Source organism: Notothenia rossii, assembly GCF_949606895.1.
Source record: "Notothenia rossii genome assembly, chromosome: 6".
Classification (NCBI taxonomy): Eukaryota; Metazoa; Chordata; class Actinopteri; order Perciformes; family Nototheniidae; genus Notothenia; species Notothenia rossii.
The window spans coordinates 37651651-37667529 of NC_136909.1; the positions used below are offsets into that span (position 1 = coordinate 37651651).

The window sequence follows — 15879 nt, forward strand, 5'->3', positions numbered from 1 at the left end:
CGCCCCTGCATGGATAAGGCTCTGCTGCTCGGTTATGGCTAGAAAGGATCCGTCTAATGTAAATATGACGTCACGTTCTCGTTCTAACTCTCGTTGTAATCGGAGCGGCTCGGTTGTAATCGGAGCGGCTCGGAAGCGCAGTCACGTGGCTGAATGTTTACGTTTGGGATGGCGAGAAACTAAACTATATTAAGTATGTAAATACTTGTTAGCGGTCTTGCTGTTGAAAGAAGAATGACAACACTGTAGATCAGCAACACTATGGTTTATTTTGTATTCACAGGCAAGTCAACGTTGTTGCAGTAAAAGTCCCAAGATAGCTCCTGGTGCAATAAAATATATGTTGCATGTTACTGCTGTAGATGTGTTTACCTCTTTTATATCCCGTTGGGTAGTTTAATCTTCAGCAATACATCATATTCTATAATATCATCATATATGTGTAGCTTTGTCTCTGTCGTATCTTTCAAAAGTAAAGTGAAACAGCTGTTTTCAGTTTTGTGATGTATTTTCCAGCTGATCCAAGAGGCTTTTTAAACACCTCACTTGGCTTAAGAGGGAGGAGAATTTTCTCAACACATAAAGGAACACTTTATCCTTCAGTTTATCACAAACATTACATCAACACATTTGGAGATCCTAATTTGAATTCAGTCTGTAATTTGATATTAAGGTTTTAATAATGAAATGAGGTCATGAATCGAGTTCAAGGTTAAGATCATCTTTATTATCCTATGTACAAAAATTAACATACAACATTAATATAACAGTAACGAATAAAACAAAATAACATTATGCAACTCTGATCTTCTTGCTGATACTTTTCAAAGTTACTTTTACATTTGCTCTACTTCTCCTGCTACTGTTTGCTCTGCTTTCAACTTCTCTTTCAACTCTGCTCTTTACTCTGCTTTCCCTGTTTCCTCTGTTCTCCTCTCCTCATCTTCTCCTCAGACTATCCTCCTTTTGCTGTATCCTCTCCTCTCCTGTTCTCCTATCCTCATACTCTCCTCCTTTTGCTGTCTCCTCTCCTCTGTTCTCCTCATCTCCTCTCCTCCTCAGACTCTCCTCCTTTTGCTGTTAGATATTTAGACTGTAATGACAGCTTATGATATACTTTTTATAACTACATAAATCACATGCAACGGATTAAAAACGTTGTTTTACTTACCACCTCTGTACAGCTCCATTCATCTCCAAGCTTCCAACATTCACCTGGCGGTGGTGCCTTGGATGAAAACAACTTTTGATATGATACAATACAACAACAATAGTTAACACCTAGCCACAGCAATAAGCACAATGAGAAGACTAATGGTCTCTTTTATACCAATTTCTATTGGAGTGAAATGAACTGTGCCATGTCACATAGGATTGGCTGTGTTTTGTGAATATAGAGGAGATGGCAAAAGTAAATATCCTTTGTTCTTACCTAAAGCATCTATCCTCCTCTTCGTACCCCTGCCTGCTCCTCCCGCATTAGACTCTGGGGACTTAGCTTTTAAAATCTTGTTCAAGCTGTCCACTCTGTAGTTGGATCTCATGACCTCAGCTTTATGACCCACCCGGCCTGAAAAAGGGTGTCTACGATGGCTGGTACTGAGAGGTGTTATGGTCCTCTTCTGCCTTTTGTGTTTGGGGGGCGTGAAGGTGAGAGGAAGACTACTGTCATGTGGGGTGTGTTGCTTTACGCCCTCCAAAAGATAATTTAGTCTTGATATCACTGTACACATGAACGTCTCATCCTGTAGGTGGTATGTGTGCTCAGTAATTTCCCGCAACAAGGTCCCACACTGCTGTCGTTTCCTATCTCTTGAGGACTTTGAGTGGTTACCACTGCTCTGATTACAACGAGAGTTAGAACGACGTCTCTTCCCGCGTCCCGCCCACCCCGACCCTTTCCGATTACAGCCGAGCCGCTCCGATTACAACGAGAGTTAGAACGAGAACGTGACGTCATATTTACATTAGACGGATCCTTTCTAGCCATAACACTGCTGCTCCGACATGATGGCCTAGCTTCAGCAGCTACATTACCTACGGGTGCGTTCGTTAATATTGACTGTGCGTCCGGAGTCACTGTGACACAGACTGGACCGCTGGTGAACAGCTGTTAGAACGGGCCGTTCAGGTGTACAGAGCAGAGCTCCCTGTCGGAGCGGCAGAGCGTGATGTGAACTGAAACATTTTTCTTTGGCAATATTATTTAAGGAATCGTTGAGCTAGCTAGCTAGCATATATTGTCACTATCTGCTAACGTTAGCTTTAGCCTTCTATTTCTAATAGTTCTTTTCATAGGCTATAAACAGAGGTGGGATAAGTATATATATATATATTGTACTTGAGTAAAAGTAGAAGTACTCAGGTCTTGTACTTGAGTAAAAGTAGAAGTACTCAGATCTTGTACTTCAGTAAAAGTAGAAGCACACAGATCTTGTACTAGAGTAAAAGTAGAAGTACTCAGATCTTGTACTTGAATAAAAGTAATAGTCCCAGAGTTTAGGAATACTCAGTTACAGTAAAAGTCCTGCATTCAAAATGTTCCTCAAGTAAAAGTAGAAAAGTATTATCATCAAAATATAGTTAAAGTAGCGACAGTAAAAGTAGTCATTGTGCAGATTGGTCCATTTCAGAATAATAGATATGATACGTTTTATAATGATTGATCATGAAAGTGTTCTCAAAGCTGGTAAAGGTGCAGCTAGTTTGAATGACTTTGTATACTGCAGGGTAGCTTGTGAATTTACTCCAGGTGGAACTAAAGTCTGATTTAACACTTGATTATATTTCACATCATTCATCCACATCTGTAAAGTAACTAAAGGGATTACATATATGGAGTGGAGGAAAAGTACAGCATGTACCTCTGAACTGTAGTCGAGTAGAAGAACAAAGTAGCAAAACATTGAAATACTTACATAAAGTACAAGTATCTCAAAATTGTGCCCAAGTATAGTACTTGTTGAGTTTATGAACTTAGTTACTTTACACCATGTGGCTATAAAGATAGAAAGACTTAAGCCTTGCACAGAGGCATGAAAATACATTTTCAAAATGCTCAACAGTGCTGCCAAAATTATAAACTGACTGCTACACAATTTAAAATAAATGCTTTTATTTATTTCTATTAGATGTGACTCTTTGGCGTTTCTGTTATTATTAACACTGCTGCTTTAGTTGTTCTAACTGCTGAAATCCTCTGTTATTCCGTGGGGTGGGGGAGCCGGGGGCTCGGATCCTTGTCACCTTTTTCATACCTGATGAGTTTGCATCCCTGTATGTTAAAAAGCCTCAGTCACCTTAATTCATGTAATAAAAACATCTCAGGTCAGTAACACTCAAAGCTAAATGTGCAATACCATGTTCAGCTATGTTACTATTTATAATGTTATTGTTGTTACATCAGAAGATGTACATATTAGAATGATTTCTTAACTTACAGTAGGCTATTTTTTACAATGTGTGTTGGAAAGATTTATTAAATTACAATGAATATTGTCATTGTTGAAGGCTTTTAGAGAAGGGTGAACTATAAGCCTGAATTACATAACATTTTACACCGAAAAACATAAAAGCCACAATAAATGAATCACAATTATTCTAGTTATTTTTACCTCCCGTATTGCTTTCAACCCACCAGCTTTTATGGTGTTGTTACGTCACTAACTGTAAGCTTGTCACATACAGTCTATGGTCACTCAGAGTAACCTACAGTTAATTTAGCTGCTGGAGAAGAAAGATCAGGGGGGGAGGGGGAGAGAGAGCTGTGGTTGATGGGCCATTAGTTGTGTAAATACACATCTGAGAGCTGCCGTTTCATTCAGACTGTTTAAAAAACGGTAACAACAGACTATTTTTCTTAGCGGATGCATGTCAATTTAAATCAATACATACAACTATTTTTTAAATCAATAAAAACATTTTCTAAATCCATAAAAGCATTTCAATTAATATTGGGAGTCATGTCGTTACTTTGTTGAGAATGTGGCCATGTAATAAGCGGGATAATTTGCAGCAACTTGTTCCTTATGGGGAAAATAACACCCTTCATGCAGATCAGGATCCCTCCGCTACGCTTTGGGATCCAAATCGACCGACGAAAATCCATTAAAATATACATATTTTTGGTGAATTACTGAGTTTAACGTTTTAATGAAGTTGAATACAGTATATTCATATGTGTCATTGATTTCATGTCAATTCGGCGAACATAAACATAAATGATCGTGGTGAAGATGATGATTAAATTAGGATTAAAAATTGAGAGCCGGGCTGCATTTCCTCCCGTTCTTTTTTTTAGAATAACAAAATTATTTTGTTAAATAACAACATGGTGATGTTTTGTAAATGATTAAATGTCTCTTATTTAGCACAGAGTATGATATCCGTGACATATGGATCTTAACAAAGTTTCGCTGTACATCCAGTGTACTGTATCTGACTTTATTTCACATGAGCTCCAGTGTGGAACCCCACTGCACCCCCTGGTGGATCAATGATCCATTGCAGCTGGCTTCATTATAGTTACATTTATCTATCACGGGGGCGGTCTCAAGTCAAGCTGGAGGTTTTCCCTTGAGCGAGCGCAGATCACGTACCAATCACGGCCCTCGCGTTTCAAACTGTCTGAAATGAATCGCTACATCTGTATATGGCGCTGGCTAAGATAAGATAACTTTAACAAGATGCCTGTGTGCTTAGTACCAGGTTGTTATCATACCAGCAATGGGTCTTGCTCGTTCTTTCGCTTCCCGTCTAATGAAAGGACCAGGAGTGGCTGGATCAAGTTAGCTACCTAGCCAGTAGCTAGCACGTTAGTTAGCATTACAGCCTTGTCATTTTTATTAGCCTTAATATGAAGTAACATTAAGTAACCTAAAATGTTAAACAGTAAAAGTAGTAGTCATATTTCGTGAACCCTTTGAAGAGTACTGTCACCGGTGTGATCATTCTATAATACACAATTTAAGCCCGGGGGAGAAATGCTAACGCTAGCATCGGCGATCGCCGATCTTTTCTACTTCATGCTATCTGCACAAATGGTTGACATTAAACATTAAAAAGACCAGGGAGTTCAGAGAGAATCAAGGGCAGGCAGGCAGGCAGCTTTGCATGACATTCTTCTGGACGTGTTTCCTTGTGGTGATAGTCGTTGACAAGACAGTAGTGACGGCCATCTTGGGGACGTGTGTTGTTGTGAGAGTCTGCGAGACCAGAGATGTAGTTCATTAAGCGTTTCACACAAACAAATGTGTTACTTCACAGTTTTACGATACATTTTATCTTTTTTACTTGCAAAATTATCTTTTAAGTTGACAAACATCATATGTGTAATTCGTGGCACAATTCAAACGGGATCGAAAGATAATCTTTCTCTCTCCATTGACTTCAATACATAATTTTTTCGAAATAAGGTCCCATGGAGGTCCCCCGGAAGGGGAGGGACTTCGCCACTCTATTAGATGTGAATCCAGAGGGCATATAAAAGGCATAAAATATTTGTAATGAATGGTAAATAAAGAATGCTGGAAATAACTGCCTCGGGCGGCGGTCCTCACGGCGCGGATTGCGCCGCATTTGCACATAAGACGACGAGCACATAAGACGACGAGCGCATAAGACGAGGCCCCCTGCGCAAGGAGAGGCCCCACGCAGTCTGCGTGTTCTGCATGTAGGGAGGGACGGGCCTGGTCACAAAGCTAATTTCATGCAATATACGAAAATCCAATGAGGAAATCCCATTGCTTTTTGTCGAGGGAGCCCTTGTGATGCTAACTTACAGGTCTGGCCTAAAATATGTCAACAATGTACCACTCTATACTGTTGGTTTTATTTATCTATGTCCAATTAAAAAAAAGTAATTAACCTTTTATCCCAAAACCTGACCAAATTTCAAAAACAGAGGTAGAATATCCATCATATTAATCTTTTCTTGTGCTTGTGTGAGTCGTTAAGTTAGAATACAAATGACAATCTTCAAGTCAAATAATCTTTACTAGTAAACAATAACTCACTTCAAAACAAACTTTCAAAGTCCACAAACCAGGTCGTGAATTACAGAAGAGACAGTAATGGTAATTCAATACATCGACCCTCAGTAGAACCCAGAAGTATCCAACCATCAAATATGTCTGTATACACAGTCAAAGCAGTGTGTGCTTGATGTCTCCCACAGGCTCCAGACCAGTCTAATGATGACCCTCGACGCGCTTCGCTGAGAGGTCATAGGTCAAAGGTCAACATCAGAAACAGGGAGGGAAGGGTGTGTGTGTCTGAATACAGGGATGAAGTGGGAATTCAATAAATAACTCTTACTGAGAGGTGCAGTTGTCTCAAACTCTAGAATCTAATCTGCATCTTTTAAAATGAAAACCATCAATGAACGAACAACTGTTTATATTGCCAACAGGAGCTGCTCATAGGTGCTACAGCAAAGCATTATGTTGTGGATTTTCCCAGAAAGCAAACCAGAAAGAGGCCCTATTAAAAGGTTTCCCTTTCCTGTGGTGTGTTATATGGGTTTTTGTGCATGTAAATGGTCTGCAAAGGTTCCCCAAATCTCCCATACACTCCCCCCCTGCCAGAAATGCCTCGATTGGACAGCTTTGTTTACTTCTGTAACATATTGACATCAATATGTAACACCATTTGCTAGTACTCCAACACATTGTACATGATAAGGGGCGGTGCATCTCTTACAGTACCTGTTGACCCACCAAAACAGAGCCAGCCAGCTAACCAATCAGAGCAGACTGGGCTCTGGTTTCAGACAGAGGGTGAAAAGAGGTGCTGCAGCACAGGCAGTATGAGAACAAACAATAAAGAGCTTTTTGAACATTAAAGCATGGAGACATGTCACAGTAGAGACATGAGTGAAAACCTTTTTAAGCATATCATTTACAGTACAGATATTTTGTTGAATTCTAAAATCACCCTGCTGAAATGCTTACAATGACAATGCAATCATGTAGATATTTCAAGTATGTGCCTTAATTTTTGTTTTGCATTATATCATGTCCTTGACTTGTGAAATTAGCATACCGAATATTTTTGGAGTTAAAAGCGAGCAAAAACAGCCCGGGTTAAAGTGTTAATACATAATTATGTTTGGCTAGCATGCATTTTATTAACAGCAGCTCACCGACCTAAATAAAACCTAAACCCTCAATTAAAATCTTGACTTTTCAAAACTCTAGCATATCTTACCTTCTTTCTTTCCTTGAACTATCTCAGCTTCTTCTTTCTATGTTCAACTCCCTTGTCTCCCACCCTCATAAAAACACCCTCCCTGTCTGCTCCATCTTTCCTCCCTCCCAGACTTTTCTGGCTCTAAAAATAATCTTTGGTTACTGGCCTCCCCCTCTGCTCCTCCTCCATTCTTAACCTCGTCCTGGTCTGCAGCTGATCTTCCTCGGCCGGACCCTCAGGTACCGGGCTAACCGGACAGCGAGGCCGAGGCATGCATCACTGTCAGGAGAAATGTAGAATCAGCATTTCTGAGCCCGCCAAACACCCGGCCGGGCCTAACCCTTACCTGGTCACCCCTCAAGGCTCCGCACCGCCCCGGTATTGATTTCTTTCTTTTTTAGGCAGAAACAAAGAGACTTTCTCTGTTACATGATATATCATAATCACGTCATTTGTAGCTTTGAGTGCGCAGATGTACGGGAAGCAGGCCAGCGTTTTAGAGGGGAGAGCGATCTGTAGAGAGAGGCCTATATAAAGAAGTCTGGCTTTTTTTGGGGTCAAAAAATGAATAGCGGGGTCTGATTTATGCTCCATTTCTGTAAAAGTAAATATACATTGTGGAGTTCAAAATGAAGTTATTTTCTTAGCTTCTGTTTAATGTGAAACTACAAAAAAATACTACTTTATTTACTTTAAATGTATTGACATTCAAAAAAGCAGGCAGAATTTGAGGCAGTATTTTCCAGTTCATGTCCAGATCATTCAAAAATGTTTTGTATTGCTTAATTTATCATTAAATACAAGAACAACTTTAATATCAGCTCAGTGTTGTCCTGACACATAAACAGAGGCATCACACTGCCGGGAATAAGGAACTAATTACCAAAATCCCCCATATTTTTGTCCTTGAATTTGTTTAAATGTGTTTTTTAAGAATGTTACATGATACCATCGCAGTTAAATTGATAATGTTGGCTGAATGAAAACTTGGTAGACTTACCTGACCCTAAAAGTCCTGAAAGATAGTTTGGTGTTTACAAGATCCAGAAAAAGCTAATGTTAGCCTGTAAACAAACTACATCACGGTCGCAAGGCCACACATTACTGCCACTAAGCTAAATGCTACTAATGTTTGGCATGGTGACATTAAGTAGTCTCTATTAGAAACTTGTTAGCAACCGCTGTTTTATATGACACATAGAAGCTCAAACATTGAGTGGGGTATTTACTGACGTATTTTAGGTCGTAAGACACTAACAAAATGTTAAACTCTTTTCAGCTTGTGTTAACCAACACATGAGAACCGGAATTGTTCAAATGCTAAATCATTTTTTCTGCACCACTCTATTCAAAGCAATCTAGAACAATAACAAATTGTCACGCTTTTGCAGGGACACAATTGTTTCGACTAAAGCTTAACTTCACCCTGATGAAATCAGCCGTGTGAAAATATCTTGAGAACAATTTGATGTACTAAGTTGTGTAATTGAACAGCACAAATATATAACTGCATACCAGAACACACACACATACACAGCTGTGGTTAGGATGTCTCTTGGACGGTGTGTCATGCTCTGGAATATGATGGATCGTTTCCAAACAAAAACCAAGTTTGAGGAGCGAGCAGCAGAGAGACTACAAGCTGATGATGGATGGATCGGTCAGCTGCATCGCCTCGCTACAGCACACAGCGCTATCAACACAACACATCATACCACCCAAAAATGTGAAGAGCTTTGGCAGGAAACAACCCCCCCACCCCTCTGTACACACACAGTTAGACCACAAAATTACCTCACATGGACTTATTTAAATACACAAACTGTAGGTCCTGTACACGTTGTGTTTACTGTACAGCAGCAAGCGTAACAATTTAATTTCCGTTTGGGGGACAGAAGCAAACTCCTCCCAAGAAAGCATTAAAGTTGAGCTTTAACATCAGTGTTTAGACTCAAGATATATGAACTCCGGAGGGGGTCAGACCGCCTGCTGCTTGGAAACACTGATGTTTAATGCAGGCTGAAAGATTTTTACCTCACCTAAAGAGACACGCAGAGTCTCACTTCTTAGAAAAATATTTATTTTAAATGTGGGTTCAGTCATTTTACACCTACTTTCAATAAAGAGTTTAGAAATGTTTCTGACAATCTGGGCATGAATGTTCATTTTAGACTTAATATGAAAAAAAAGTATCTTAACTCAAGGTACATGTAATAACCTTTTTCATGATAGTAACATAACATTTACAAAATAATAAATGTCAACACATCATAATAATGTCATGTTTTGGTAAAAATGTTTTACTGAATACATATTATGATGCAAATCAATGAAACCTTGGCTAGCTGTTGCAGGATTGTCGGTTTCAACGTGAAGTATCAATAGCATCTTTTCAGATTTAAACTTTATAAAGACCAAGACTATGGTGGCTGGCAGGTGCAAACCGTTACGGCGCAAAAAGTAAACATTTGCCAAAACAAATGCAAATTATGTAACATCTTCACCAACTTGATGAAACATGCGCAGCATTTATTAAAAACGCTTCATAAAAGAAACGCTGCAAAAAGCACAACGAAAACGGGGACATTAAAAGGTGATGCACACAACTGGGGCTGAAGTTCTTGTTGATATTCGAGGATTATAAAGTTGGCCAACAATCAATGTCACTCGAAATTTACATTAAAAGCTGTACGGTTTATTGGCTTGATAAAACATTTGATTACATTATTCATTCGGACATTATTGCAGATCTGCTGTAAGCTAGCTAGCTAACGTAGCTAACGTAGTCATTTCAAACATACTGACACAACACTGACAATTAGGAAACAGTGACAGTTGGCCAAATGTATAATCCCTGAACGTCAACAACCGCTCCGGTCCCAGCTGTGTGTCTCCATTTGCGTTATGTTTTGAGCTTCTTGTAGCATTTTCTTATCTGCAGCGTTTGGCACCTGTCGGTCACCGTACAGGACAACAGGAGTCAGGACACATATTCGTCTTTTGCCAACTGAGGGGATTGAAGTTTGTGTGGAACAAAAAGTCAACTTTTGACTGATTTACTTTTACTATTTAACTTATGTGCTAATTTGATTTAGGTACCATGTGCCCTATCATTTGACGTGAAATGTCTGTAAAAATGTTGTTTTATTTATGTGCTTTCCAATGAGATCAAGGATGAATTCTTCTTGTGTTTTATTGTTAAGATGTATCACATAAAACACTTATTTATTTGTGAATCGGATAAATCAGAAGTACAACTTGAATCTCCAACACATTGTACATGATAGCTTAGGGACGGGACATCTCCAAGCGGTTGACCAATCTCAACAGAGCCGGCCAGCTAACCAATCAGAGCAGACTGGGCTCTGGTTTCAGACAGAGGGTGAAAAGAGGTGCTGCAGCAAAGGCAGTATGAGAACAATAAAGAGCATTTTGAATATTAGAGCATCGAGAGATGTCACAGTAGAGGCACAAAATATAAATATGTACCTCAAAATGTGCATAAAATGTTCCCTTTAATTGTATGGTAACAAGTCCATTCATTATGTCTGTCTAGTTGTTTTTTTCACCAATGTAACGTCATGTTTATAAAAACAAGACTCTTTTTTTAGGTAAATGGGATTCAGAAAATCATGAAGAGTCCTTGAATTCTATGCCAAAGTGAGTGTGCACGCGCTGAAATCAGAAATGTCATTAGCAACAGAGCCCGCAGCCAGCTGAACTCTGGGTAATTCCTGTCACAGAGCATCGGGGGAAAACACATTTGGGTTGTTGAGCAGTGTGACTCCGACTCACTTCATATAATCAATACGAGCAGAATCCCAGAGCCCTGCTTCCCTCAGAGGCTCCAGCATTTACATTTTGATTCAGGTCCTCCATGAGGAGAGGAGGAGGAGGAGGAGGAGGAGGAGGAGGAGGAGGAGGAGGAGGAGGAGGAGGAGGAGGAGGAGGGGGAGGAGGGAGTCATCAGAAAAAAAGGTTAACTCTGCTCCCTTTTAACTCCCCTCCACCTCCTCCTCCCTCCACAGGCCTGCAGATGAAGCAGGGTTTGATTTTCTTCGCGGCCCAGCGGTGGCAGCAGGAAGCGTATCGAGATGCCACGGAGCATCAGAGCCAGTTTGCCGCCGCCTCCTCCGAGAAGTCAGAAGCACTTCTCCTGATCTACGGCCCGCTGATGGCTTGTCAATATATGGATCCCCCCCATCCTTGCTCTAATTCAGTGAAAAAATCTAGTTTTCCATTAGTCTCTGCCTTGCCAACGTCACCCAGAGCTTCTCCACCTGTAATTATTAAAGGCAGATTCCCTGAAAGCAATCAGCCCGCCGCCATTTGTATCTTTGAAATCTTAATAAGCTGAAGGCAGAGAGGAGAGGGAAGGAGAAGTACTGAGAGGAGGTTAACAGTGAGAGAGTAAGAAGAGAGAAGATGAGAGGAGGTAATGTGAAAAACAAAAGACTGATTTAGGGAGGAAGGAGGGAGGAGAGGAGGTGAAGAAAGAGAAGGAAGATGGAGGCGAGAAAGAGTGGATGAGGTAAAAGAAGAGAAAAGGGAAAAAAGGAAATAGAAGAATTTGAAAGAGGATCAACAGAAGAAGCTGAGATTGAAGAAGAGAAGGAAAGAGGAGATGAGAGATGGAGGCTAAGATGAGGGAAATGAGAATATAGTAAGAAGTCTAAAGGTTGAAAGAGGAGAAGAACAAGGAGAAGTGGAAAAGAGAAGTGTAAGAAGGTTAAGAGAGGGGGAGCACTGGTTCAATCCCCACTGCAGTCAGCATGTCGTTGTGTCCTTGGGCAAGAAACTTCACCCCAAAGTGCTCCTGTGGGGATTGTCCACAGTATTGAGAGTATGTAAGTCGCTTTGGGTAAAAGCGTCTAACAAGTGACATGTAATGTAATGTAAAGGTTTAGAAAAAGTATGAGGGGAGAAGAGAACAATAAATTGATGTTTTAGGGAGAAAGGAGTCAAGGTGATAAGAAATTATAGAGGAGAAAACAAATGAGGTAGATGGGAATAGAAAAAAGAAGAAGGTGGAAAAGGAAGTAGAGAAGATGAGGAAAATTAGTAGAGATGAGTAAAGTGATAATGAAATGAAAGGAGACAGTATTAGATAATAAATAAGTATAAAAAAGGAGAGAGAAATGGATGACGAGGATAGGCTACATGTGAAAAAAATATTTTTACTTATTAGTGTTCCCACTTTGTTTTGAAAAGCGTGAGGACACTTTTTTTCAGATAAAAATAAAACTGTATTGTGCGCCACCTTTTTTTGGACACCCTATTTGTTAGGAACACCTGTAGGCAAAGGATTTGCAGTCAGGCTACACTATGTGGCACGAACCATTATATTGTTGAGGGGGGAAATGATTGAGGAAGCCAATAATCTCCTTCTATTTTAAGGAGACTTGCACACGCCTGTCCTCCGGGCTGACACACATACCTGCAAACTCACATGTTGTGAAAAATGCGACATGGTTGTAAACTGAACTCCTGTGGAGGTCCTCCCCCAGAAGATTTGTTTAAAATGTTAACATGTAAACCACACATTCTGTTACTCTCTGAGAAAGAAAATAAAGTAAAAATACATGAGGCAGATGAGAAAGTGTTTTCCCGCTGCAGTGACAGCGGAGGACTATATCCAACACTGCTGGACAAACAGTTAAAGGTCCCATGTCATGCTTTTTTCTGGTTATTACCCGTCCCCTTGTGTGTTATGTAGGTTTTCTGCAGAGTCACAACCCTCAAAGTACACCCTGTAGCGAGTAAAACTCTAACACAGAAAATACTTGTCTATGCAGCCCCAGAATGCCTCGTTGGAGATTTTTATTTTTTCATTTTTTTCTTCCGGGAACCAAGTGACGTAACAACGACCCAATAGAGCTCCTCACACACATAGACTCTATCAGCGGCGATCAGCTGCAGTTCCCTCAGCACCCCCCCCTTCCCGCGTCCATGGTGCTCAGGCTGAGTTCAGGCTGAGTTTCGCGATGTCTCGCTGTCTCGCAGACCCCACGCTGCAACCAGGAAACGACACCAGTAATAGAGCTCACACTGTCCGCTCCTCTCAGCAGCGAGCCGTGCAACGTCCCGCCACCACGGCAACCAGGCCCCACGCAGCATTCTCATCTGTTTGTCATTACTGGTGTCATTCTCTGGTTGCTAACACCATTGTAAAACGTAATCACTGATGTTCCGCTGTAACGGTGGTGGACTCACCAGAGCAGAGTGGGCAAGCTGGCCAATCAGAGCACAGTGGGCTCATATGGAGGGGGGGGGCTCCAACAAGCCGTTTAGGCCAGAGAGTGAATACACATACTATACAGAGTTGCTGTATGAGAAATTTCATTTTGGAAAATTAAACAATGTTAATCTATTGTAGTAGACCCAACCCAGTCTCACAAAAAAACGTGTAATAACTACGTTGGTCCACAACTTGGGACGTAGTATTTCTACAAAAACGCCTCTGAAATGTTAAGATCCCTACGTTTTGTTTCACCATTCATTCCAATGGCTGGCGTCTATGTCACGTGATCTTCAAATTTCTCCCTGCAGAAAAAAAAAGCATGGCCGAACTTCGTTTTATTCTCGGTGGAAAATGCCTATTTTAAGGTTAGTTTGGCCATTAAAATGTGTTTTGATGTCATTTGATGCGAGAAATATGAGTTGTTACTTCAGATTATGTGTGCAGTGGATGTACATGATCTTTAGTTTGCTAGTTATTACAAAGAGTACTTCAGGAAATTGTCTCCATACAACGTTTTCATTGTTACCAAGGTGGTTGATAGGGAGGCTGCTATCGATATTATTTCTATTATGTTGTGTAACTGTTTAATGGTGTTATCTTTATTGCTACCCCCTTCCCCGTCAATTTATAGTGTACACTCTAAAAACGAATTCAGGTGACCTTTCACCTCCACTTAATTAAATGCATGGTTGCAAGATAAAAATGTGAGTTAATTGATTTGGATAAACATTTTAAGTTGCAAACATTAATTTATAAGTTGTGTTGACGTAATAATGTTAGGAATTACATCAACTTAATATTGTGTGTAATTTGAACTCTGATTTCTGTGTTAATTGACTTAAAACTAAATTCAAGTTGTAGTAAGTAATTCAATTAGCTTGATAACTTCATTGTTCTACACCTTGAGTTAAGGATGTCAAGTCCACTCCCACTTAACATGCCTGGACAACTTCTGACAGTTAAGACAAATAGAAATATACAAAGGACATTTTAAGTTGAGTGACATCTTTTGTCATTCAAATACAGTAGATAGCCTTGTAGTTGCACTGTATAGGCAAATTGCTGTTTGACCAAAATTAGCAGCCTTTGAACTGAATAGTTATGTGAGAGGATACAAAGTAGTAGAGGCTACTGTGAGAGTAAAAATACTTTGGTTACTATTGTGATATCACTTTTTATTAAAAATGAATCTCGGTGAAGCAGATCAAGGACATGCTTCTTGAGGTAGGATCGTTATTTAGAGTTGTCATTGAAATGCAAGTTGTTGGCAATCTCCCGTTCAGAATATATTAATTTAGGTAATTTCTCTTTTTTTCCCTTTTTCAAAAATAGCACAATACAATTGAAGTACGCATAGAACTATAGCCATCCGCTGCCTTGTCGTGTACCATGGAGAAAAGGAAGAGGACCTTTTCAAGGAGTTTAGCGACGTAATTAAAAATCTTGAAATAAAATAAAATCCATGGGCACAGTGTAAAAACACAGGACAAAAGCACTGCTCTCTGTCAGTTACATTTTGAAGCATATTGCACTTTTGGCCACACCCCAATCAATAATATCTTAGCAACGTTCAGCATGGATAGGTGTTGACGGCAATGGCATGGGAAAAGGATTGTGTCAAATGTGAAAGAGTGGCTTCTGCTCTTCACTTAACCAGTTAAAATATTGCATGGAACCTGCAAAAAAGATGAGAAGATACACTAAAACTTGCACGGTTGAGATTGAAAAAATCTGTCCAAATGCATTTAAACACTAGGCAAAGTACTCAAAAGCACCTCTGTGTGTCTTCAGGACCACATTGCCATGATGACACACACATGCAGACTCAACAGGTGAAAACAATACCAGCGTTGCTTTAGCAGCTGGTAATAATGGCTCTGAATTCACTAAGAGTGACGGTTTAAAAAGTATGCAATTACCTAATTCATTATCTCTTATGCGCTAACCTATTATTCAATGTGCTTCAACAGGACATGAATATCGCCTTCATCAGTGACCGGTCCACCCCAGGATCTGACCATACGATGGCAACCATCGTGGTCGAGGGAAACAAATGAATGAGCAAGCATTCTGCGTTGAATGTGTTCATACTGTTTGAAATAATGACTGTCGGCAATGTAAACATCTTTGTTACATCTTTTGTAAAATTGATGTGTGTGATCTGCAGATTGGTGACCATTGAGAGTTTGTTTCTGTAGTTTTACAAAAACTTTACAGATTTTACATATTTGGCACTGGCTTTAAATATGCAAAGGCCTCTAACCTCGTTGTGATGGCAGCATTTATTTGCTGTGTCCCCATTTCCCATGGTAATATGGCTAATGTGTTTATTTATTATTTGTGGGGCAATTTAAATTTGCGTTATTTATCTATTTTTTCAAGATTTAAATGAAGCTCAGCGCAAGTTCTTTCAGGAAGACTGGTTGTATATACATTCACTCCGCAGCTGC

At 40.0% G+C, this 15879-nt stretch overlaps 1 long non-coding RNA gene across 1 annotated transcript; it reads right to left on the minus strand.

The window, feature by feature from the left end:
- Window positions 1–705: 705 nt before the first annotated feature.
- On the minus strand, window positions 706–1960 carry LOC307044987. Its single transcript, XR_013809759.1, has 2 exons — window positions 1433–1960; window positions 706–1228 (listed from the first exon to the last, which is right to left on the minus strand). It is a non-coding gene; the product is annotated as an uncharacterized lncRNA (long non-coding RNA).
- Window positions 1961–15879: the final 13919 nt, after the last annotated feature.